The following is a 25,038-nucleotide window of genomic DNA, read 5'->3' as shown; positions in this document are numbered from 1 at the left end:
TGCCTCAGTGTCTGTTTTGTATTTAACCTTGCCCAGCATATAAACTCCATATGAGATCTATCTGTGGTTTTACTATTAGACAATAGGTAATATCTGAAGGGGTGGATGCCCTCACCAATCCTTCCCTGGGGAGATACTGGGCTGGAAAGACAACAATGGACTTCATGTATAAAAACCACACATTCATAGAACCCAGTAATTTGTTTTTAAACCCCTAGCCCATGAGGGACCCCAAATTTTCACAGTAGAGGGCCTCTTCTGTTTTCCCTAATCAGTAAACATATGTTCTTCATGGAATCAGCCCAGCACTTTTTGAGGCCGTTACTATTTCTGTAAGAGAGGGGGATGGGAGTTGCAGAGGTCAGGAATAAGTGCTAAATTGCTGTCTGAATGCAGCACTATAAATATTTACCCAGAAAACCCTATCATCTCTCATCGTCATGGCCCATACCAGAAAGACAAAGTAGGACTCTTTGAACTGATGCATCTCTGTCTCTGCCCATGTCTGAATTTGGGCAAAGAAAAAGCACGAACCATTTTTGAGATGGAATGCCGGCTTGTAAAGCTTATGCAACTCAGTAAGCAGTTCCAAAGGGATGGGCTTAATAATGTCCTAAGTAACTGTATATTGGCCTTGGGTTAATGTCTCTTCTGATTATTGTAAAGGCAAAAAGAAAATCCATTCATTTTTTACAAGCATTCCAAAAGAAGGATATTTAAGCTGTTTGTGTGATTTTCTGGGGCTTCCTTTGAGTGTGTGCAAGATTTCTGGCACTTGGATAGAAAAGATGTCAGCACATGGAGGTTTTTGATTAGATGGATCCCAGAATAGAAGGTGTAATCTTATAGAAAAATGTTAATCCCTGGCAAAAGAGAGAGGAACATGAAAGAGAGATAGCCAAGGAGTGTGTGCTGTACCTATTTGTTTGGAGGCACAGGCAGGGCAAGGTGGCTGGGCCCTTTTTTTCAAAAGATAGCCAGGAGCCACAAATTCCAAGAGATGTCATATAGGGTCTAGGGTTGATTTTACAGCTCCCCTGGCAACTATGGCGAAGCATTTACAGGATTGTTTTGTTTGCATCCAACTTCTTATCGTGGCCTGGGAAGAACGAATACGAATATCATAGAATATCATAGATGTTGGGAGGATGGCAAGAGGTAAGGAAGTTAAGGATATAATTTTTTTGCCCTGAAGGAGTATAGCATTTAGTTGGGGAGACAATGTTAAACTAACATGTTATATGTTGTGGTTACAAGGCTGTTACCCCCAAAATATCTTCACTATTGGCCCTGTTGGACTGTCTCCAAATTCCTTCTTTATCCACTCCCTTTGGTTAAAATATGAATGTCACCTGGAAGAGATTACACTTACTCTGTGTGCAGCTACACGTAAGGGAATTAACATCCAAGGAAAGTAAAAGTGGACAGATATCAACTAATGAGTAGTGTTTTGCAACAATGGAACAAATCAGTTGCCTTCAGAAACAGGGGTTTTCCTGTATACACTGTTTTTAAGCAGAGGCTTAATGGCTATTTATTAAGGATACATCATGAGGCAGAGGATTTGATTAAATAAATGCTCAAACCCCTTCCAACTAGATTCTATAATTCTACAAACATTCTAAATGTATTAAGTTTATTAGGCAAGCTAGCCAGTCACCCAGAAAACTCTAAGGGATAGGACATAAGACAAATGCATTTTAATTGGGTGGAAGTAAAGGGAAAGGTCCAAGGTGTCACGCCACCTTTCCAACTGTGGGAAGCAGTATGAAATATTGGAATACCTGTAAGAAAGTGAAATTAACAATAACAATTGCATTTATACAACACTTTAAGGTTTGCAAAGCACTTTTACAAATATGATCTTATTTGATCCTACTTAGTATTATTCTGATTTTATAGATTAAGAAACTGAGGCAGCAGAGATTAAGTGACTTTTCCAGGGACTCAAAAAATCTTGTTGAAGGAGAGCCCTTACAGCCATTTTTTATACTACTAAATAAATGCTTTTTATAGTTAAAAAAACAATGCTAAATTTGAATTCAGGTCTTCCTGCCTTCAAAGTCCAACACTTTATCCACTGTACCTCCAACTGCTTCTGAGTAAGGCTGAAAAAGAAGACATAGTCACAGACATAAGGAATGGAAAAGCACTGAAGGCAAACCACTAACATCATAATCTTCTAAGATTTGTCCCCAAAGAGTTCAAATATGTGAAATAATTAGAAGACAAAGCAAGACATCAATCACCAAGTGATGGAATGTGTTGTACAGGCTATAAATGCTGGAAGAATTCAGAAAATGAAAGGATTTGGTAGTGACGTCTAGATGAAAGTTTTTCTCTGATAGAATATAAGCTCCATGAATATTAGACTCTATTTTTGTCTTTGTGCTTCTGATACTTAACATATAGTGGACAGTTAATAAATGTTTATTGATTAACCAATAGCAGGAGAATCATTGCACTAGAATTTAGGAGATCTGGGTTTTAGTTCCAGCTCTGCTATTAATTAGCCCTGTGACCTTGGCCAAGTCACTTGTCCTCTCTTGTCTTCAATTTCTTTGCCAAGAAAATGAGGGTAGAGGAGTAAGTGACTTCTGAGGTTCCCTCAAGCTCTGAGCCTCTGATACTAAGATCTCACCCAGTATTCAATAATTCCCTTCTTTAGAACTAGGATATAATCAGTGAAAACTCTGTAAGGCACTTGAGTAGGATTTTTAAAAGAAGTATAGAATTTGAATTATTTAAAAAAACAGAAGGGGTAGGCATTCTAGAAGAACACACATAAAAGAGAGATTATGTAACATTTAGAGAATTTGCTTGTCTTCCTTTGCAAAGGAAATAGCTGTTGAGGATCTGAAAGGGAGATGAATGCAAAGTCTTCTTAAGTGGAGCCAGCCACTCTCTCTAAGCAGCCAATGAAGATGCAATTATTTGGCATACTTCAGGGATCCCATTCTGGGGCCATTAGCCAGGGTAAAAAGTCAGGTGTCAAATTTAAACCCATGTTTAAACTCTACAATACACTCAACACATTACACTTTCTCCTGGTTCAAATGTGAAAATGTCAGCACTAGCCATTCCAATATGGGTAGGGGGAGGGGACAATCTTAGACATTTGTTGACTTAGACTTAAAGTTGCTACAAATGGAGAAGATAATCTTTGTTTATGCCTCTATATGGCCACCTTCCCCCCCCAACCCCTCCAGAATAAAGTTTTGGTGGAGGAACAGTCATGTCTTAACATAATAGCAACCAAAGCCCTCCGGGAGAGTGCAGAAGATGATGTCAGAGGGATTTGTTCTTCTGAAACCATGACTTTTGATACAGAAATGATGGTGCCTTGAGTACTTAATAAAGATCAGGAAAAATATGTTTGCCTGGAGACTTATGGGTCTTATGAAAAAAGCTTTAACCTGAATGGAAATGAGGAGGAAGAAGAGAAGTTCTCTCCATACAAATGCTAAGCCAAATAACACATACAACAATACAAGGTCATCTAAGTGTGAAACAGATAGAGAATTAGACTGGAAGCAGAAAGATCTGACTTCAAATCCTGCCTTAGACATTTCCTTGGTATATGACCTTGGCAAGTCAAATGACTTCCCACAACTTATTCATCTATAAAATGTGTATAATAATAACTATCTCCAAGTGAGAATCAAATGTAATAATGTATGTAGGGCACTTTATAAACTTTAAATGTTGTTATTGTTGTCAGGGGTAGCTAGGTCAAACAATGGGTAGAGACCAGGGCCTGGAGTCAGAAAAATTCATCCTTTTGAGTTCAAATCTGGCCTCAGACACTTACTAATTGTGTCACCCTGGGCAAGTCACTTAACCCTGTTTGCCACACTTTCCTTGTCTATAAAATGAGCTGGAGAAGAAAATGGCAAACCACTCCAATATCTTTGCCAAGAAAACCTCAAATGGAGTCAGAAAAAGTCAGCTATGACTGAAACAACCTAACAACAAAAAGAAGTATTATTATCACATAAGAAGTATAGCAGTGCAGATGTTGCATAATTTACCCAAGATAAAACAGAAAAAGGACCAGTAACAATGATATCCATGGCTTTAGATGATTCTACACAAATATTCAGTATACAGTGGAGTGATATGTAGAATGTGCTTAATACACAGTAGAGTGGAGCAGAACCACACTGAACTAGAATTTTACCACAATATGCTTGAGGAGTGATCCAGTAGCTTCTGATTGAAAATCTCCAATGAGGCACTTCTTTCCACTTTTAGATAGTTACAATTGTTAGAAGGTTTTACTTATATCAAATTTAAATTTCCCTTCAACAATTTCCACCCATTATTCTTGGTTCTGTCATTTGGGGCTGTTCCTTTTCCACATGGTAATCTTTCAAAAACTTGAAGACAGTGATCTTTCAACCTTTTCCTCCTCTCCAACCCTCCCAGTCTTTCTCTTCTCCAGGCTAAATATCCCTCATTCCTTCCAATGAGCTTCATGTGGTATGGACTCAAGGCCATTTGCTGTCCTGGCTGCCCTCCTCTGGACACTCTTCAACTTATCCATGTTCTTCCTAAAGTGTTGCACCCAGAACTGAACACAACATATTCTAGATGTGGTTGGCCCACGGTACCATTGCGAGGAGCTATCACGTCCTTATTCCTGGAAGCTCAACTTTTTTCTTTTTTTTAATTTTCTTTATGTTACAGACTTAGAAATCATCAACAAAACATATTTCAACATATAAGAAAACAAAAAGATTATACAAGAATCAAAGAACGTGTTGTGTACAGTTTATTTTTTTTAACATATATACATTAAATGTAACTTACTGCCAGCAGGCACTTTTTTAAAATAGAAAAAAAAGATGATTATATATGAAACTGCAAATCTATTGTGTACAACTTACTATTCCTTTTAAATATATAATAAAGTTATCATATAACTTTCTTTTTTTCCCCTCCTCACCCCAGAGATGGCTACCATTATAAACAAATATGTATGTGTATATATATATGTGTGTGTGTGTATGTATATATATGTATATATACATACACGCATACATATATGTAAAATCATTGTATACATACTTCTATTTATCAGTTCTTTCTCTGGAAAGTATTTTCCTTCATATATCCTTGGCAGTTAATGTGGGTATTTACAATAGTCAAAATGACTTAGTTGCTCAAAGTTGTTCTTAAAACAATATTGTTATTACTATATATAACATTCTCTTGGTTAAGGTTGTTTTAAATCACATTTCTCTAATCGGTAGTGATTTAGACCATTTTTTATGACTATAAATTGCTTTGATTTCTTCATTGGAAAACTGCATCAAGTGCTTATGTATCTACTATGTGCCAAACACTGATCTAGGTGCTTGAGATACAAAGAAAAAACTCGAGTCTCTGAATAGCAATGGAAGAATACATTTTATTCCATTTAGGGAAAGCCAAGAATTCCTAGGCTGTTCTGCCTTTAGAAACTCTTGCAAATAATCGGTCCTTTATCAGTGCTACATCTGGTCTTCATACCATGCTTAGGAGCTGCTTCTAGAACTCTTCATGAATTTCCTTCTGTCCAGGATGTCTATGTTCAGTTGTTTTTCAGTAGTGAAAAACATGACTTTTCATGGCCTTTTGGGGGGTTTTCTTGGAAAAGATACTAGAGGGATTAGCCATTGCCTTTTCCAGATGAGGAAACTGAGGCAAACAGGGTTAAGTGACTTGCCCAGGGTCACACAGCTAGTAAGTGTCTGAGGCTAGATTTGAACTCAGGTCTTTCTGACTCCGGCACCTGCACTCTATCTACTGCACCTCCTAACTGCCCTCACATGTCCATAACATGTTCTTATAACAATGTTGCTTCTGTTTCTCCCTCCATTGGTTCTTACTCAAATTCTCTCCACTATGGATCTATAGGTTTCTACACAGGAATATATGTTTTTGATATCTAAAACACTACACTAACACTTTTAAAATATCCAATCTTTTCCTTTTGAATAAGATGTATTCTTCCAGTGCCATTCAAGAACAGTACACCAAACACATGTTCTCCTGGGGCTGAGCCTCCCTTGAGCAATCTTGTGTTACATCATGTGTAGGTGAAGGAAGTATTGAGAGGGATTATAGTGTCCAACTTGATTCTAACTGCTGAGGGGGAATGGAACACTGGAATAGAACATGAATCTTGGGAGGTAACAACGTCGCCAGCTTAGACTATTTCACAAATAAGAAATGAAAAGCCAAGCAAATGTGACACATATTCTATATTATAAGGAGAACAGATTTCAGTGAATTAAGACAAATGACAGTGAAGGTAATGTGGTCTAGAATCGAACAAGGCTAGGCTGCCCAAGAGAGAAAGGAAATTCTCAAAAATGAAATTCCAAGGCTAAAACAGAAATGAACTCATCGAGGAAGAAAGGGGGGAAATGGTCTAAAGAGACCTGTGTGGCCACACAGGGAACTTGTTGACCAATTCAGGTTTTATTTTTAAGCACACATACATATAGTGTGTATGCATGCATATGTATATATGTATGTATATGTATATGTATGTATATATACATACAATTTTCCTTTCACGTTGTGACTTTCTCCATTGTGCTTTCAATATATCATGGGTTAGCATAAGAAATCAAATGGTAATTTTTGGGAAGTTTTGCAGAGTCCACAGATGACATGTGAAGACCAGCAGATGACACAGAAAATGTTTAGAAACTTAGAAATGCATAAAATATATGTATAGTGTTATAGAATATAAATCCAAATTTTACAATAAGGTACTGTAAACACCCCATAAAAGAAAAAGAAAAAATCAAACTTCTTCTCTGACACAAAAGAAGGGCCAAAAAATGTTTTGTAGATTTTCCAGATTGCTTGGGCACTATGCCCCTAACCTCCACAATGTGAAAGGAATAGCTCTGTGTGTGTGAGTGCACACACATATATGTGTATATACATGTATGTGTATATATCATACACACATACATTATATACACACATACATGTGTATGGGGGAGGGGAGAGGGAAAGAGAAGACCTTAAAATCAGAAAGGCCAAGATTCAAGATTTTTCTCTAACATATATTGACTATGTGACCCTAAACAAATAAATTAAGCACTTAGTGTGCTATTCAACTCTCTCAGACCCTCAGTTGCAGAAGAAGTGCCAATCTGCATTTGTAGAGGGAATTTCCTCACCTAGAAGTTGCCCATATTAATGAAACTATCACAAGTTCAGTCCTTATCTAAGTATATGCAAATACAAAAGACATACGTAACACACGTATACACACACTATGTATGTGTGTGTATCTGTATCTACCTATATTGTTGTTCATCTTTCATAAAGAGGACCAATGACATCACATTGGTGTGATGTCTTGACTTACTTGTGAATCGGATACAAGTGAAGCAGAGCGGTGCAAAGTCATCAGTCTCATTCTCCCATACAGAGATGTCAACGTCCAGCGGCAAGACAAAGGTCAGAACAACTGGTGATGACCCCATGGCTGTGCATAGAAGATATAAAGAAAGACAGGTAACTGAGAAAGAATATTAAAAAGTATTATGATCATCTATTAATAATGCCAGGAATTTGAAAACCCAGAATTACCTGAGCTTACTTACAACAAATGTAAAGAATAAACAAAAAGAATCTTAATTTTAAAAAAATCTCTATGAGAATGATCAAAAAGAGGATGAGACTGCCCTTCATGGAAGATGGAATAACAATTAAAAGTGACCAGGAGAATACAGAACTATTCAACTCCTACTTTATTTCTATTGTCTCCATCAAGGAGAATAATCTTTAGATTGAAAAGGACAGAACAGAAATGATTAATAGGGAATTGAAACTCAAGAAAAGTGAGTCATTACTGAGAGTGAGCCTGCTTTTCTTAATGAATTTACGTCACCAGACCTGGAAGGATTATACCAGTATATTTTCAAAAAATGTATGTAGTTTCCCTCTCTGGGAAAATACCTCAATTCCTATTTCCATGGTTGGGCATGGTCTCCAGAGAGCATATAACTGCACGTTCTCTGAGTTCTCAGGCTAACCCTGAGGGATTGTGGTTTCTTGTACTGTCACTCATAAGCCCCCACCTACAGATTTTGAAATTTCAGCCAGTAGCCTCAATTAACTCTTAGGAAAGATTATTACTACGTAGGTAGAGCAAGTTTAGTTGTTAGAAAAACAATGCCCCCAAATCAAGGACCCATTCTTCACTTGCTCACTCAAGATCACTGTGGAAAATGGCTCAACCTTTAAGTACAATGGAAGTAGAGCACATATGTAGAGAACACATGTGACCAAGGAGTCTTTTTTTTCCATGTTAAGTCCTCATAAAATTCTCCATAGGTGTAGCTCTTTGCTAGGTTTTGAGGATTGGTGTCTTTCTAGAGTTCATATTCTGTACTTCTTTCAACATGAAGGCTCTCACTCTCAGAAGTTGTCACCATCTTTGAGTGACTGCCTTTTGATACTTGTCAACAGGCACTTTCTTTATCACTCCTTGGCCATTAAAACTCTGGCAGCTACTCTCTGGTGGCTGGTGGAGAACTCAACTCAGATGGATCTTTTGAACTGGATAATCTCAGGTTTCAGGAAGGGGAAAAAAAAACACTGAGAGAAAACTCTTTTTATTTCCCCAAAGGCAATTCTCTCTCAAAAGCCCCTTACCAACAGATTCAACCTCCTCACAATTATCTAAAACAGTCAAACTCCCAGACTATTTTGACGTGGTACCTGTAGACCCATAGGATGTGACTTTTTTTCTCTGCAGCTAAGCATGATCTGTATCCTGTATGTCATCAACTACTTTATGCAATGACCTAGTTCCCATATGATCCTTTCAGATCGATTATGGGTTTTTCACACCTAGGTTACTTTTTAAATTTTTATTCATTTTATTTTTAATTTATGAAATAAAACAAACATTTCTACAACATAGCATAATAAATACCTAATTTACTTTTTTTTTTAATTGATTGATTCAATCAAGATGCCTGGGAGATTTGTCATTAAATTCAGTAGAAGGGGACCTACTCCCTCACCTTTAGGGAATAGGAGAGATGCTGTAGAACAGGAGGAGAGCTTATCTTTTCTGCATTGTCCAAAAGGGGAGGAAGGTTTATTCTTTAAACTGAAACTATAGATCAATGAACTTGATTGTGGTTCTTGGAGAAATTTTAAAAACTCATTTTCACATAATCCTCAAGTTGTTGAATTTCATTTATGGAAGTCTCAGGCAACTCCCTAGCACTTTAAACTGTAGAGAAGTTCTAATCTGCTTCAGTGATGAGAGTTACCACATGGTAAAAATCATAATCTTTGAATTGTTGACATTCTTGACCCATTTTGTCTGGAACCTGAGCATTTGGAGGTTGAAAGGCCTAGTATGTACAGCAGAGATGGAAAGGGACTGAATAGCCTCCTGGTCTGATCCATAGGAGAATCCCTTCCACACTGCCAAACGATCCTTTGAGACTTTGCTCAAAGACATCCACTAAAAAGGAACCCATTGCCTCCTGGGACTGTTCGTTTCACCTTTGAATAGCTCTACCTATTAAGAAAATTACCTATTAAATTTTTTTTTGTAACTTCTTCTTGTTGCTAATAATTCTGCCTTGTAGGGCTAAAGACAATATCTAACCCCACTTTCATATCACTGTCTTTCAAGCCTTTGAAGATAGCTATTGAAGATACCTCTGAGTCTTTTCTTTAGATTAAATAGCCCCAGTTCCTTGAAAAGTTATTCATATGACATGATCTTATAACTTGTCACCATTCTGCTTACACTTCTTGGGATATTCTCCAGCTTATAAATATTCTTCCTAAAATAGTGGGGTTAGAATGGAGGATAATATTCCAGATAGAGTCTGAATACACCAGGACAGAATCCAACAGAAATATAACATCAACAGCATTTAAGGATGCAAAGTACTTTGCCCATTATCTTATTTGATCCTCACAACAATCCTGTGAAATGGGTTCTATTATAGCTAAGGAAACTGAGACACAGGGAGATTAAGTGACTTGCCCAGGGTCTCACAGCAAGTAAGTGTCTAAAGGTCAAATTCAGTTCCATTATTCCTGGAAACTCTACCTCTGTTAATAGAATGTGATCACTGAGTCAACAGAGGTTCAGCTAGAACAGGTTATGTCTGACTAAGTTTCCAGACTGGGTAAGTAGATTATCAGATCAAGGAAAGCCATAGTTGTTGTTTACCTGGATTTCAGTAAGGCATTTGTCAAAGCCACATGACATCCTTTTGGACTAGAAGGAGAGACCTATGAGCTCAATGAGAAGAAATTTGAGTAGGGAATAAACCACAGGGAAGTGGTTGAATAACAATGCCAAAACAACAATGAATCATAGAGAGATGTAAATCTGGAGGGAGGCCTCTACTAGGGTGAAGTAAGGCTCTGTTCTTGGCCATGATCTGTTCAAATTTTTATCAATGACTTGGATGAGGTTTGTAGATTTTGCAAAACTAGAAGGAAAAACTAATATATTATATGACAAAATTAGCACATAAAAAGTCCATTGCAGGCTAGAACAGAGGGGTACATTTAAAGAGATTAACTATAATAGGTATAAATGTAAAGAACATGAGTTATTTTTTTTTAAATTACCTACTTAATAAAGTATGGAGGAGGTATAGCTAGAAAACAATTAGGATAAGAAAGGGATCTAGGAGCATTAGTGCTTGGCAAGCTTGATATGGGTCAATAGTGTGACATGTCATCAAAAAAGCTAACGTAATCTTAGGATGGAAAAAAACAAGTATTCATCAAGGATCTACTGGGGTGGGGAAGGCTACAGGTGGTCCTCTAGGTCCTCAAGTGAAACCCTTTTTACTGAATCCAAACTTTGTGAAGTTTCCAGAAAAATCTGGAAAGACTTACATGAAATGATGCTGAATGAAGTGAGCAGAACCAGGAGAATATTATACATAATAATAGTAACATTGTGTGATGACTAACTTTGATAGAGTTAACTCTAGGCAATGCAAGGATATGATGGAAAATGCAATCCACATTCAGAAAAGAACCATGGAGTCTAAATGCAGATCGAAGCATACTATTTGCTCTCCCTCTCTTTATTTTTGTTTCTTATTTCTTGTGATTTTTCCCTTTAGTTGTAATTCTTCTTTACAATATAACTAATGTGGATATATGTGCAATATGAATGTATATGTAGAGCCTACATCAGAATGCACACCGTCTTGGGGAGGGCAAAGGAAGAGAGGGGGAGAAAATTTAGAACTCAAAATCTTATGGAAGTGAATGTTTTAAGTTAAAAATAATTACTCTTTTTAAAAAAATCAGTCAAAGGGCCACACTTGAGGACCTAGAGGGTCCTATGTGGCCTCGACACTGGAGGTTCCCCACCCATGGATATACCAGATACTGTGTTAAGTGCTTTACAATTACTATCTCATTTAATCCTCACAACTCCAGCCCAGCACTTTATCCACTTTATCCACTGTGCCATCTAGCTGCTTTTAACTAAACTAACCCTCAGAAAATGGACAAGAAGTTTAGAAAGATGCCTGGAAAAAATACTCCTTCTCTGAACAGGATTCTGACAATGCAAGCACAAGTAAATGAGAAAATGCAGTTAACACTTTTCCTACTTCTAGTATGAGCTCTTTGTCAGCCATATTATAAGATAAAACAATGATACTCATTCAATCTGACAAAAAGTTCAGCCTCGAAAATAAAGATTATTGAGGAAATTGAAATATAGATTTGCATCCACTACTGTAAACTATGAACCTTACCCTAAACATATGTTATGACTTGAAATGTTAGCTAATGAAGTGATTGCTACTGTAAAACATTTAAAAATTAAACTTTTGTCACTGAAAATGATGGATGTAGTCCCCTATAAAAACCTGTATCTACATAATTGAAAGCTTTGAAAAAGAATTGTTGAACCTTTCCAAAAAAGGTTTTAGTATTTTAGTAGGGTTTGAGCCTACTTATTAAAAATATAAAAATGCAACACCAAATTAGTTTGCAAGAACAACTGACATCAGGAAAGATGGGGATTTACTAGCTGAATTTCAACAAGAGCCTTGTATAATGGTTGGATGGGATTGAAAAGTTGAGTACTCTGATTTAGCTGGCATAGTCAGTGATAAACCTCCACTTAATTACATGTGTCTTCATGAAGATTCTTTCTCAGCTATGATAATCATTAAAAGTGAGTAGTGAAAAACACCAAATTTAGAAGCAAGTGTTCAAATCACATTATCACACCAAGATATAGATAGATAAGTAGATAGATAGATAGATAGATAGATAGATAGATAGATAGATAGAAAGATAGATAGATAGATAGATAGACAGATAGATACTCAATTACATTGTTCTCACAAAAAGCTATTAGTCATTGATATTTAGAGCAGTTTCTTGTGCTATTAAATAAAAAAGTTTTAAATCTTTATTTTATCTTTGAAATTTTGTGTAATGTATTAATACAGACATATGTAAAATTAATTGATAAATCTATATATATTGAGGATGCTGACTGAAAGAAAATATTTGTAGTGTATGTAGTCAAGGGAATTGGAGACCATTGCTACAAATCACTTTATGCCTTTTTAGGTAGAAATATTTTGTTTTAATGTTGCTATCATTTTAATATCTATCTCTTCCTCTATTCTATATAGTTTTGATTTTTATGTTTTTGCTGTTCAGTAATTCAGTTGAGTCCAACACTTCATGATGTCATGGACCATGCTGTCTGTGGTGTTTCATTGGCGAGGATACTGGAATGAGTTTCATTTTCTTCTCCAGGGGACTAAGGCAAATAGAAACCAAGGGACTTGCCCAGAGTCCAACAACTAGTCAGTATCTTAGGCTAAATTTGAACTTAGATCTTCCTGACTCCAGGCCCAGTACTCTGTCTACTGAACCACCTAGATGTCTCAACCAAATCATGCTATTTTATCATAAAAAACAGAGAGAGGAAAAAAATAAAATTCAACAAAGGCAATCAATATATCCACTGCATATGGCATTACATTATGTTACACATTCATAGTCTCCCATCCCTGAAAAGAAGAAAAGGAGGAACATTTTCTTAAGTCTTCTCCCTGGAGGACAAAGTCTTCTCCAAGCTAGGTCACAAAAAGTCTTCCTTTCTTTCTTCTTTCCCTCTCTCCCTCCCTCCTTTCCTTCCTTCTTTATGTCCTTCCTTCCTTCTCCTCTCCTTCTACTACGTATATATTGATCTGCATATTGTTCCCCTAACTCTGCTTACTTTAATCCTCAAATGTTCATATAAGTCTTCCAATGCTTTTCTTAATTTTTCCATATTCATTTTTATGGGGCAGTAATATTCCAATATATTAGTGTAAAACAATTTGTTTAGCCATTTCCCAAGTATAGTATCATAGATTTGGAGCTAGAAGGGGCTTTAGAGTTTGTCATGGCCACCCCACCACCACCACAATTTTACAGATGAGGAAACAGAAACTAAGAAAGGCAGTAAGTGACAGAGACAGTATTTGAACCTATATTCTTTTATTCTAAAGCATATACATTTTCCATGATACTATACTGGAGTTAGTGTGTGGTTTATGAAAGGGCATCTACTTTGTTTGGAGGTGTTTGCTACTCCAAAGATTCCTGCAATGATTGCTTTAGTGTGTATGGGACTTAATTTCCATCTTTGAACTCTTCAGAGTATATGTCTAGTAATGGAATCTCTAGATCAAAGAGTGTGGACATTTTAGCCACTTTTTTAAAAGGCATAAATTCAAATTGCTTTTCAGAATGGGTAGACCCATTCATAGCTATACCAATGGTGTATAAGTATTTACCTGTCTTTCTGTATCACTATACTACCTGTTTTTTAAATGAATTATAATTATAATTCTATAATATGTCTATAATTCTTCTCTTCGCATAAGACACATCTGGAGAGCATTGACCCATAAGCTAATACTGATACTACTTGTATCAGTATTAACTACTCCGACATCATCCTTACAACATAACTTCTCAAGCAAGGTGGAAAATAAAAAAATTAATAACGGGTGACTACAGATTAGGGAATGGTGAAACTGCTTGTGCTTTATGAATATAGCAAGATATTATTATAATGAAAAATGAGAGGAATTCAGACATAGGAAGAATTGTATGAACTGATGCAGGATGAAGAAGGTACCTCCTAGGCTAATGTTATGCACAGTGACTAGTATAATGTAAATAAGAATCACATGAAAAGGAGGCTCTACTCATTTTAAAAGCAATGGTCAATCTTGGCTCCAGAGAACAGATGATGAAACTTTCCTTTCCTTAGTAGCTAAATGGAAAACTACAAATGGGGACTATTGCACATGCTGTCATATAAAGCCATTTTGTTGGTTGGTTTGCTAAACTGCTTGTATTTAACAGGATACAGAGGTGGGGAACCTGAAACCTCAAGGCTACATGTGGGTTTCTTGGTCCTCAAGTGCAGTCCTCTGACAGAATCCAGATTTCACAGAACAAATCCCCTTAATAACAGGAGTTGTTCTGTAAAACTTGGACTCAGTCAAAAGGCTGCTCCTGAGGACCTAGAAGACCACTTGTGGTCTCCAAGCTGCAGGTTCCCCACTCCTGGTAGAAGAAAGAGTTCAGTGGTGGGAGGGGGACAATGTAGATTAGGATTAGGAAATTATTCAAGAATGATGCTATGATCTTGGTCTCATTTGTGTTATTTATCTACATTAGCATAGTTCTGCACATGCTTAGTACAGACTCCAGCTAGGGTGGCAGTGTGGAGGGAGAGGGTTCCTACCTTATTCTGGCAACAATCATGCCATACCAGGGTATCAATGAAGAGAATAAGCCTCTATAAGTACCTACTAAATTCTGGGAATTGTATTAAGCACTTTTTAAATATCTCATTGGTTCCTCACAAGAGCTCTGCAATGTAAGTGCTGTTATTTTATTATTACCATTTTACAGAAGAAGAAAATGAGACAAACAGAAATTAAGTGAATTTCCCAGGATCACACGGTGAGTGTCTAGGTCTAGATTTGAACTCAGGTCATCTTGATTCTAGACCCTGCTTGCCGTCCTCTGTACAGCCCAGCTGTCTCGCAATAATCAGTGACTCAAGCTAGCTTCTGGCCACCTTGGACTCTATTAATTCTGTATTGGTGTAGTCTCCTTGTAAATATATTCCTCCTGTTGGAATCTCAATGTGAAGAGTTCAAGAGCATCATTCCTCCTGTCCTGTCTACCCTGGCCTCCTTAATATAACATGCTTTGAATTGTATATTCTTTAAGCAGAGTTAGTAATAATAAAGCCCAACAATCATATGTGCATGAAGATTTGCCATATACTTTGCATGCATTTGCCCATTGTATCCTCACACTACCCTGAGAGGTAGGTACTACCGGTTTAATTACACATTCCTCATCTGACAGATGAGGAAACAAGGTTAAGTGACTTGCCCAGAGTCATAAAGCTAGTTACTCTCAAAGGTAAGATTTAAGCCCATGTTTTCTGACACCATGCTTAGCATGATATCCATTATGCCACAAGGCTCCTCATCATCAGTACCCATGCCACTGAAGGTCCCACTTTGTTATATACCATCTTGGTTTTCTAAACCAGTCAGTCTATCATCAGGCTTTCCTCATTCCATTGCTTAATTGGCTAAACCCTTGACTGTCATTATATTATCCATATATTTTTGGAGAGCAAGGGTCTCTTATCTAAACTTTGCTTCTCTTTCAGTTAATAAGTTCTTATTTAGGTTCTATGATGTGCCAGGCATTGGACCAAGCCTGGAGATACAAAATAAAGGCAAAAGAGAAGCCCTGCCCTCAAGGGGCTCACAATTTAATGTGGGGGTTTTCCTTGATGTGTATTGAGGTATTTTGCATGTAATTCTCTAGAGGTTTAATAAATATGTCTTGAATCAATGAATGAGAGAATCATTCAAGACCTACCTAACTTAAATGTCACCTCCTCCACAAAGCCTTTGATACTTCAAGTTGCAAATCATCTTTCCTCAATAGAAGTGTTTATGTAAGATCTTGCACTTAATTTTCTTAAACATTATTCCAATACTGTCTGGTATTACTTATTTGTGCATGCTGCATTCCTCTCCTAGATTGTAAACTCCATTAGGGCAGGGTCTATGCCTTATTTCTGTTCATATATCCCCTAGAAAACAATACAATAAAATCCACCATCAAAAGCATCTAGAGGATTTTACCACCTATAAGGATTCCCTGTTCACCTTGGAATTTATGATCTGTACTGAATCTTTTTTTATGATAATGATGTACTTTCAGACTGAGACAATTGCAGAGCCTTCTGGATAAGATCTGTAATCATTTAAAAAAATTTTTCTCTAACCACTCAGCCAAGAAGAACCAAGTGGGTGAAGAATGCTTGTCTAAATTATGATATAAAGTTGGATATACAATCTATAGAGCTCATCCATCAGTATGGATATGCACATATATATTTATTCATACATGTAGCTGAGTGTCTATCAAAGAGATATAGATATCTATAGAGAGATGCACATATGTACTTACATATCTATTTGAGTGACTTGTCCAAATTATATGTATATGTATATAATGTATATGTATGTATACGTATGCATATGATAGATAGATAGATAATAGACAAGCATCTCTTGAACAGACACTTAAATGGACAATGAGTTGGGTCCAGAATTGAGCAGGAGGAGGAAAGAAGGTTAAATAACCTTTGAGAAATTAAAAAAAATGTTTAATGACTACAAGTTTCTCCTTAAATCCAAAGTACTGAAATAAATACCAATATTCTTTCAGTGTTATCATGTGAGCCATGGATCATTACAGTCACCGAGGAATTGAAAATTAATATCACTCAGAAAAAACCCCAAAGATGTTTGGTAGGTACCAGAAAGCCATAATGCTTTCCAATTAATGGATAAACAAGTACATATTAAAAACCTGCTACATACCAGGAGCTCTGCTAGGTTCTGGGATATACATGTAAAAAATGCAAGATCTTCCCCCTATTTCTTACTTACTTGCCTATTTATATTCTGAGAGTGATGACCACAAACTCATATATGAGAATATACAGAATAAATATGAAGAGAATCAGCACAAAATAAATATAAAGTCATTAAATATAAGGTAGTGTGGGAAGGGAGGCATTACAGGTGTTACCATGAAGGGGAGTAAAGGATGTCATCAAAGAAATATATGAGTAAAAAAGAATTACTTATAGACATCCAATGCTCTCTAATGGTATAGTTATCTCCTCTATATCATGGGGGTTAGGGGTGCAGTAGCCCCAGGATCTGGAAACCCACATAAAATGTTTTGGCCCTCCCTTCTTACCAGAAAAAAAGTCTGAATCTTTTTCTTTTTCTGTTATTGAGTGTTTACAGTACCTTATTGTAAAATTTGCATTTGAGTATTTGGGCATGGGTTCTATGTTGTCTGTTGGCCTTAGCATGTCATCTGTTGGCCTTCATATGATGTCTGTGGCTTCCACAAAACTCCCCCCAAAATTCCCATTTGATGTCTTATGCCATCCCATGATATATCAAAACTACAATGAAGTAAGTTGAGATGTGGAAGGGATAACTGTACTCCCATTATCAAGAGAAAGTAAGGAAGGCACCTGTCCAGTCAGGTGGGTCTTTTTTTGTTGAACTTACGGAAGGGTATTGACTAGCGTTGTACAGGATAGACAGGCACAAGTGAGGAATGCCACTTCTATTTGAGTGAGTCTTCTAGCACTTAGCACCGTGCTGTACCCAAACTAGAATTCTGATGCCAAGTTGGCATTTACAGAACCTAGAAATGCTTGAAATTTGCCATCCCATCCTCATCTAATTAAAAAAATGTTTACTGTCCACAACAGGAAGGCTCAAATGCAGAAGACTTGATATGCCATGGAGAGCAGAATTTTCTGGCATTAAAATATATGTCTTAAAAATTGGTATTAAAAATATCCTTAGACACACACATATGGCTGTATATAGGTTATACATAGATACACATACAAACATATGCATATATATGTATGTATAAATACAAGTATTTTTCTCTGCATGTTAAGCTCTAAGTAATTTCTTCTCTTTCCTAATCTTGGCTCTTATTGACCTTAAGAAAGATTTGTTTGAATTGAACTGATTTGAATTGAATCCTTAAGATTCACTTTCTAAAGGCAGAATCTGAGATTCGTCATGGAAGAATCACCTTCCAGAGTACAAATCCCTTCCAGGAAGTGGAAGAGTTTCCTTCACACCATTAAATCAAGTTCCTTAGAGAAAATTCTAATGGTATTAGCTCCCTGGAACACAGGGTCCTTGGGTTTTTTTGTTTTATACAACCCAGTAGAATGGGGGAATTCTAATTGACTACAGCATTGATCTCCAAACTTTTTTCTGTCATACCCCTAATAGAAAAAGAATTGAGCACGCACTCTAAGTACAAGTATATTTATTTACTTACAAATTACATACATGTACTAACTATATTAATAAACTATATATTATAAAATATACACAAAAAATTAAAATGGATGCAATAAAATGAAATAAACTATATTTCAATGCTTTAGTTTTATTTACTAACAGTACAGAAATATTTTTGTTTTCACTAAATGTTAATAAGTTGCTTTTCTTAGTATAGCAATGTGATTAAATATATTTCATTATTTTTTAACAACTCCTCTGTGTGTGTGTGTGTATGTGTGTGTCCTAGGATGAGACAGACTTGCAAATAATAATTGTTTAACAGTTATTTAGGTAATTTGATCAATGTAGTTAGCCAAGGTGGTGAATTTTATGTGATTCTGCTTAATTAATTCTCTTTTTTTGTCACTCTACTTAATAGATGGCATCTTGTCTTAATTTTCTATTAACATTTGAATATTTTAGTTGGATTTTTCTGGGTGTGTGAGAAATAGCAAGGTCAGTTTGGCTGAACTACAGAATATGTAAAGGGACATTAAATATTATAAGGCTGGAAAGGGAGGAATCAAGCTATGAAGGGTTTAAAATGTCAAACAGAGCAGTTTATATTTTGTCCTATAGTCAGTAGGGAGTGATTAGAGTTTATTTAATAGGGGACTGATGAGGTCAGAACTGTGCTTTAGGAAAATAATGTTGGCGGTTGTGTGAAGGATGAATATTGCAATACGGAGAGACTGGAGTCAAGGAGTTCAATTTGGAGACTATTGTAATTGTCATGGCAAGAGGTGATGAGGGCATATGACCCAGAGTGTGTGAGTGAGGGAAAAGGGACAGAATGGAGAGTTGCTGAGGAGGTAGAAAGAGATGGCAATTGACTGGAGATGTGGACTAACTAAGAGGGAGATTGAAGCCAAACTTATGAACTTGGGCGTCTGGGAGTATAGAGGTGTCCTTGACAGAAATTGGGAACTTTGGAGGAGAGATAGGTTTGAGGGGGAAGATAATGGAATGAGATCTCTGGTGTAAATTTCATCTCACTTTGGATTTTGAACTCAACTGTTTGTCCCATGCAACTTACTTTGTGAGCGAGGAAGTCACTGGTCTAGAGCATCCAGGGGCAATTTTCTACCCCACAGTTCTCAAGTCAAGGAATCACCCTTCTTCTATGGATGACCTTGTCCTCATAAATATCCAAATGTGAATAGAAAACTAAGATAGAATACCATCTATTAAGTAGAATGACCTCCCCAAAAAAGAATTCATTAAAAAAAAGAATTCACACAACTTACTTAGACCTTAATAACCTTATTCATATGTAGAATAGGTAATTGCCTAGGGGAATAAAATTTAAAGGATATGAAGGCTTCTTGCTCCACTACCACCACCACCCTCCAACACTACCACCCCCAAAACCCTACTCTAACATTTACTGGTAAGAAATTCTTTATCTTGACTCACTAGTTGAAATTCTACCAATTAGAGATTCCTTTGGCTTAACAAATTTTATTCTAAAATACCCAAAGATTTCATACTTCAATGTAAATCTGATGTCTTTTGAGGCATTTGCAAGTGTTAATCACATTGCTTTCCTCCCAACACCTCAGAGAGATTATTCTCATTGAGGAAATGGGAACTTTTTGCTGGGCAGGGAATTGATTATGGTTGAAGAAAGGGCACTTTAGACTAAGAAAAATAGGGACAGACATGGGTGGGGCACTAAAACAGATGATTTTGGTCAGTCAAAAGACAAAATTATGACAAAAGGAACCATGAGGAAGATGGGAAAAAGGTCACATGTGGTAAGAGAGTGATTTCATATCCTTGCTGTCCCCAGTTTTGATGTTGTCCACCCAAAATGTAGCCAGTTTAACATAATCAAATCTGTTGATAACGACATACTATTTTGCCAAAGATCTTCAAATTCATTTTGCAATTTTCATTTGCTTCTTCATTCCTTAAGTTTCAAATGCCACTACCCAGGGCTTCATTTGGTTTGCTTGTTTTTAATGTGTTTGGTTTTTTTTTTTGTTTTTTTTTTACTAATTTCAGAATCATGAGTACATACCTAGAGGGCATCAGAAATGTCCATATATTTATGCTGCAAATGACCAGTTGAGCTGATATAACTTGACAAATAAGGCTTGAAGATGTATGTCCCTAAGAATCATTTTGAGCACTTACTGTAACTGAGGACTAAGAAATATGATTCTGTTAATGTACAAACACTAATGATACTAATTACTCATATGAGTTTTAAGGGACTTTTTGTTCCCTTGCAGGAAGTAACTCTTTTGAAAATGAAGACAATGGTAGTGAGTATTTCTTAAGAGAAGTTTTTGCTTTGTTTGGGGGTTTGTTTGGGGTTTTTTGGTTAGGTAAGGTGGCTTTTTTAAAAAATTCCCTGTTCTGCATAAAGAGCAGCAAAAACCATTATAGGAGAAAAGGAACTATGGGCAATGCCTACATACAGTGCCTACCAACAGAGTACAGCTGTACACCAGGAAGTCTGATTGGGAGCTGCCCAAGACAGATTGATTAAAGTGAGAAACAAGCAGAATTTGCCATCTGCAATCATCCTGCAAGTTATTTCACTTTCTCCTTCCTTTAGGCTTCCCTAAAAATAAAAAACTAAAATTGAAAAAGTCGCATGTCAGGCAGCTAGTGGGGGTAGAGTAGAGGAGGAGGAGGCCATCAGATTTACATATGTGGCAGCTCCAGCCAAGAATGTTGACACAACAAACTGGTAACTAAGAATTCCAGAGGTTACCTTTTCCCCAGTGTGGATTGCCAGTAACATTACCCGTAATTCTAGAATACTGATGAGCCTATAATGTGTTAGTCATCTCAAGGAGTCCTCTGCTGCCAAGAGCACAAGGCTTAAACTTGAAAATGAAAAATAAAGTCAAACAAAGGGAGCTCAGGAATGGACTTCTCTAGAAGGGTGTGATCTCCTTGGAAAGGCCTCTGGCAAGATCCCCAAGCCCTAAGTAAGAAGTAGGTGCTTATAGAAAATCATGGAAAGATTTACTGCTATTAGGAAAACATCTTTCTTTTTACTAGCATTTTAAAGTCAGTTGAGCAATCGAGACAACCTTTTCTCTTCCCAGCAATCATTTTTGTCCCACCTCTAGAAGTTAGGGAGTTATGGAACACAAGACTGAAGAGACTTGGTCCCTGCCTTCAAAGATCCTTTAACTCATACATTTATGGACCAACTCTGAAAGTCATCTGATCAAATGTAAGGTATATGGTGAGAGACATGTAGGATCTGCGGTGAGGAAGATTTTGTTCCCACTGTTTCTTTCTCAGGTCAGACCACATATGGCATATTTGTGTTCTGTTTAAGTACTGCCCTTTGTGAAAGATATCAATAAAGTAAAAAAAATTTCCAAATGAATGGAGGGCAAAAGGCTCAATATATAGGCAATAAGATTGACTTAGGAAATTTAGAATGTAAAGCCCAGAGCAGACCTAGTGGGACACAGGCTAGATGTCTTCAAACATTCAGGGCTCTATAATCACGTGGTGAGGGATTAGATTGGGTCTTTTTTTCCATAGGGCAGGATGAGGTAGCAGTTGGTAAGGAAAAGCTTCCTAAAAATTCCACTGTTGAAAAGTAGAATGTGCTGTCACAGGAAGTTGTGGGGTCCCCTTTACTAGAGAAAAGTCTGGATGACCATTTGTTGACAAAGTTTTAGAGTGTATTCTTCTTGGGTGTGAACTGAACTAGATGATTTCTTAGGTTCCTTCCAAATATGAGATTCTAAGGAGTTTGCTGCAATCTGTCTTTTATTAGCTGAATTGAGAAGTCATAAGAGATGAGAGTGAATGAGTAGAGTGGCAGATTATGTAGATACTTAGAAGTTAGGTAGACGTTGGACTGTATGTTAGAACCATACTAAGGTAGCAGAATTGTGGGGGTGGTAAGCAGTAGCTATGACATTATCACCAAGGATTGGACCAGCCTCTTTCTTACTCTGAAGCTACCTATAGGCAAGAGATAAAAGTAGAAAGAAGCAAAACTTCTCACTGGTATCTCTTAGACTGGTTCATTTTACTGGCTGTTGTAAAGCTGTTTTTTGAGAAGAAAAGATAAGCCAGGATAAGACTTTTTTTTTTAAGTGGAGAAGCATAGCTTTGGGAGTTTAGTGTTCCTAACTGCCTTTGTCTGAAGTTTTGAGGCATAGAGAATACAAAAGGTTTTACTAGTGATAAATTTGTATCATGAAGTCAATGGTAAGCTAAATCCTTTTTGAACCACTAGTAATTTCTATTCTGTGTCAAATATGGAATTCTTTCAGTAAGAGGTGGTTGGACCTTGACATCTTGGAAGTTTCAGTGCCAAGTATAAAACACCAAACAAAATATAAGATATTGTGAGGATCCTTCATTTCTCACCATTAATGGTAGCTTCTTCTCAACTGTCCAGGTCGAGTCAGATTCCTAGTCTCCTCTTACTGACCACAGATAGAGACAGACAAACCTGTTGCCTTTTAAGGGATTATCTCTAGAACAAACAAGAGTGCCTGAATCCAAGTTCAGATGGGCAGACTTGAAATGTACAAGCCAGCCCTCTTGATTAGACAGAAGGCAATGATATTCTAACACTGGGACAGGAATTCCCTTGGCCAAACAATAATGTAAAAAAAGCAACTATGGATCACGACAGTATTTTACTTAGTAATCACCTGTTCCAATAAAACAAAAGTAAGTGAACAGAGCAGGTCACTAGCATCAGGATGGATCTCTTGTACCTATTTAGAGGCTACTTCCTTTATGTGAACAAGAAAGTATCAGCTGATATGAACTCATCCTTTATGGTTGAAAAACTATTTTATTTTGAGTTTTCTTTTCTTCCTAAGACTCAAGAACTAGAGAGACTTCCTGTATTCTTTATATTTGCCATTTCTTATTTTGAAATAATAATTCACTATACTTATATGATATAATTTGATTAGTTATTTCCCAGATGAAGGACATTTATCTTGTTTCAGGTTTCTCCACTTCCTTCTAAACCTTCTTCTTTGAGATCAACAGCCTCTGTTTGTCTTTCTGAACAACCCACTCACAGAAGAGCTAAAACTAGAAATTCTAAAGCCTGAAGCAAGCAGTACAACACCAATCTGGAACAAATAGATTAGAGAGAGGAAGATAGTACAAGAAAAGAAGAAACCTGAGTGAAAGACTTAGGAGCCCAGGACATTCATGCGAAGGAGAGAAAAAGAAAAAGCACTAACTGGTAGCTCCCAAATTTTTTTGCTAGCTAATTGTTAACTTCAGGTATTTCTGCCAGCTGAAGAAATTCGAATACTGCCAGTATCCTTTTAATTTCAGTTCTTGACAGAAAGTACTGGTTACTTTGACCTAGTTTCATCTCTAACTGAAAACTGCTCCATATCTTATGTAGGACCAGAAGTTACAGTGACTACCTTCTAATGAATGCCATGTAACTTGGACATCTGAATAGATGTTTTCCTTAAAATCTTCACCTGGGTCAGGCAACATTTTCCAGTGCTCCTGCCTTTGCCCAGTATACGTGTCTTTGGGAATTGCCTTTGGAACCAATTTATAAGCTGCACAAGATGACTAGTCTCATTTTACAGTCACATCTCATGTTTTTTACCCAAAATGGTATTATCACCTTATTCACAAGACTTGGCTTCAACAGACTCTTTGCCATTTCCAAAAATCATATCCATTCTCAAAGGACAAAGATTTGTCACCATGGAGGAGAATCAAAAGAATGTGCTTCAGGCTCTGGGAAAAGCCCCAAAGAGAAGGAGGAGTACACATTTTTTAAGTGACTGAAGCACCGCCCCTGGAGTCGTTGTGCAGAGTCCCAAGGTGACAGTTTGGAAGGACTCAAATTATCAACTTGTAAAACTTAGACTATGTATAAATAATCACATTACTCTATAGTCACTCCTTCTATAGCACTAAGAACAGAGTAGTGGTCATGGGCTGAATAGCAGAGGATACTTGTGCTTCTGGGTAACAGTATCCTTGCCACACGTGGCACGCAGACTTGAGAAGATTCAAAGGGTCTCCTCCCACTGCCATTGCCCTCCTACTCCATCATGTCTGTACACAGTTGTTTGTGTGCTATCTCCCCCATTAGAATGTGAGATCCTTGTAGACAAGGATCATACTTTCCCTTTCCTCTGGATCCCCAGTGCTTTCACGATACTCGGCTCATAGGAAGTGCATCCTCACAGCAAACCTGGAAGGTAGGTGCTATTATTGTCCCCCATTTTACAGATGAGGAAATGGAGGCAAACAGAGGCTAAGTGACTAGTCCAGGGTCACACAGATAGTAAGCAGCTGAGGTGGGATTTGAACTGAGGTCTGTACTGACTCCAGACCCCAGGGTCTATTCCCTGAGCCGCCTAGCTGCCCTAATATTGATTGACTGATTCCCAAGATTTCTTTGGGGCTCAAGTCAAGGGATGCTCATTCTATGTCAAAGTGAGGAGTGGTTTTTGTTTGTTTTCTTTCTGTTTATTTTTTTATTTTTTGGTGCCTGCCTATCCTGGACGATTGATGGTAATGTGAAACAGATTCCTTCCTCCACTACAACATAATAAGCATTTCCCGAGTGCCTATTATG

At 37.0% G+C, this 25,038-nt stretch overlaps 1 long non-coding RNA gene across 1 annotated transcript; it reads left to right on the top strand.

The window, feature by feature from the left end:
• The first annotated feature begins 7,435 nt into the window (after positions 1–7,435).
• LOC140508923 (uncharacterized) lies at positions 7,436–24,332 on the top strand. Its single transcript, XR_011968532.1, has 3 exons — positions 7,436–7,524; positions 16,807–16,889; positions 23,426–24,332. It is a non-coding gene; the product is annotated as an uncharacterized lncRNA (long non-coding RNA).
• The last annotated feature ends 706 nt before the right edge of the window (positions 24,333–25,038 follow it).

Source organism: Notamacropus eugenii, chromosome 5 (assembly GCF_028372415.1).
Source record: "Notamacropus eugenii isolate mMacEug1 chromosome 5, mMacEug1.pri_v2, whole genome shotgun sequence".
Lineage (NCBI taxonomy): Eukaryota > Metazoa > Chordata > Mammalia > Diprotodontia > Macropodidae > Notamacropus > Notamacropus eugenii.
This window is presented reverse-complemented; position numbering and strand designations above follow the sequence as displayed.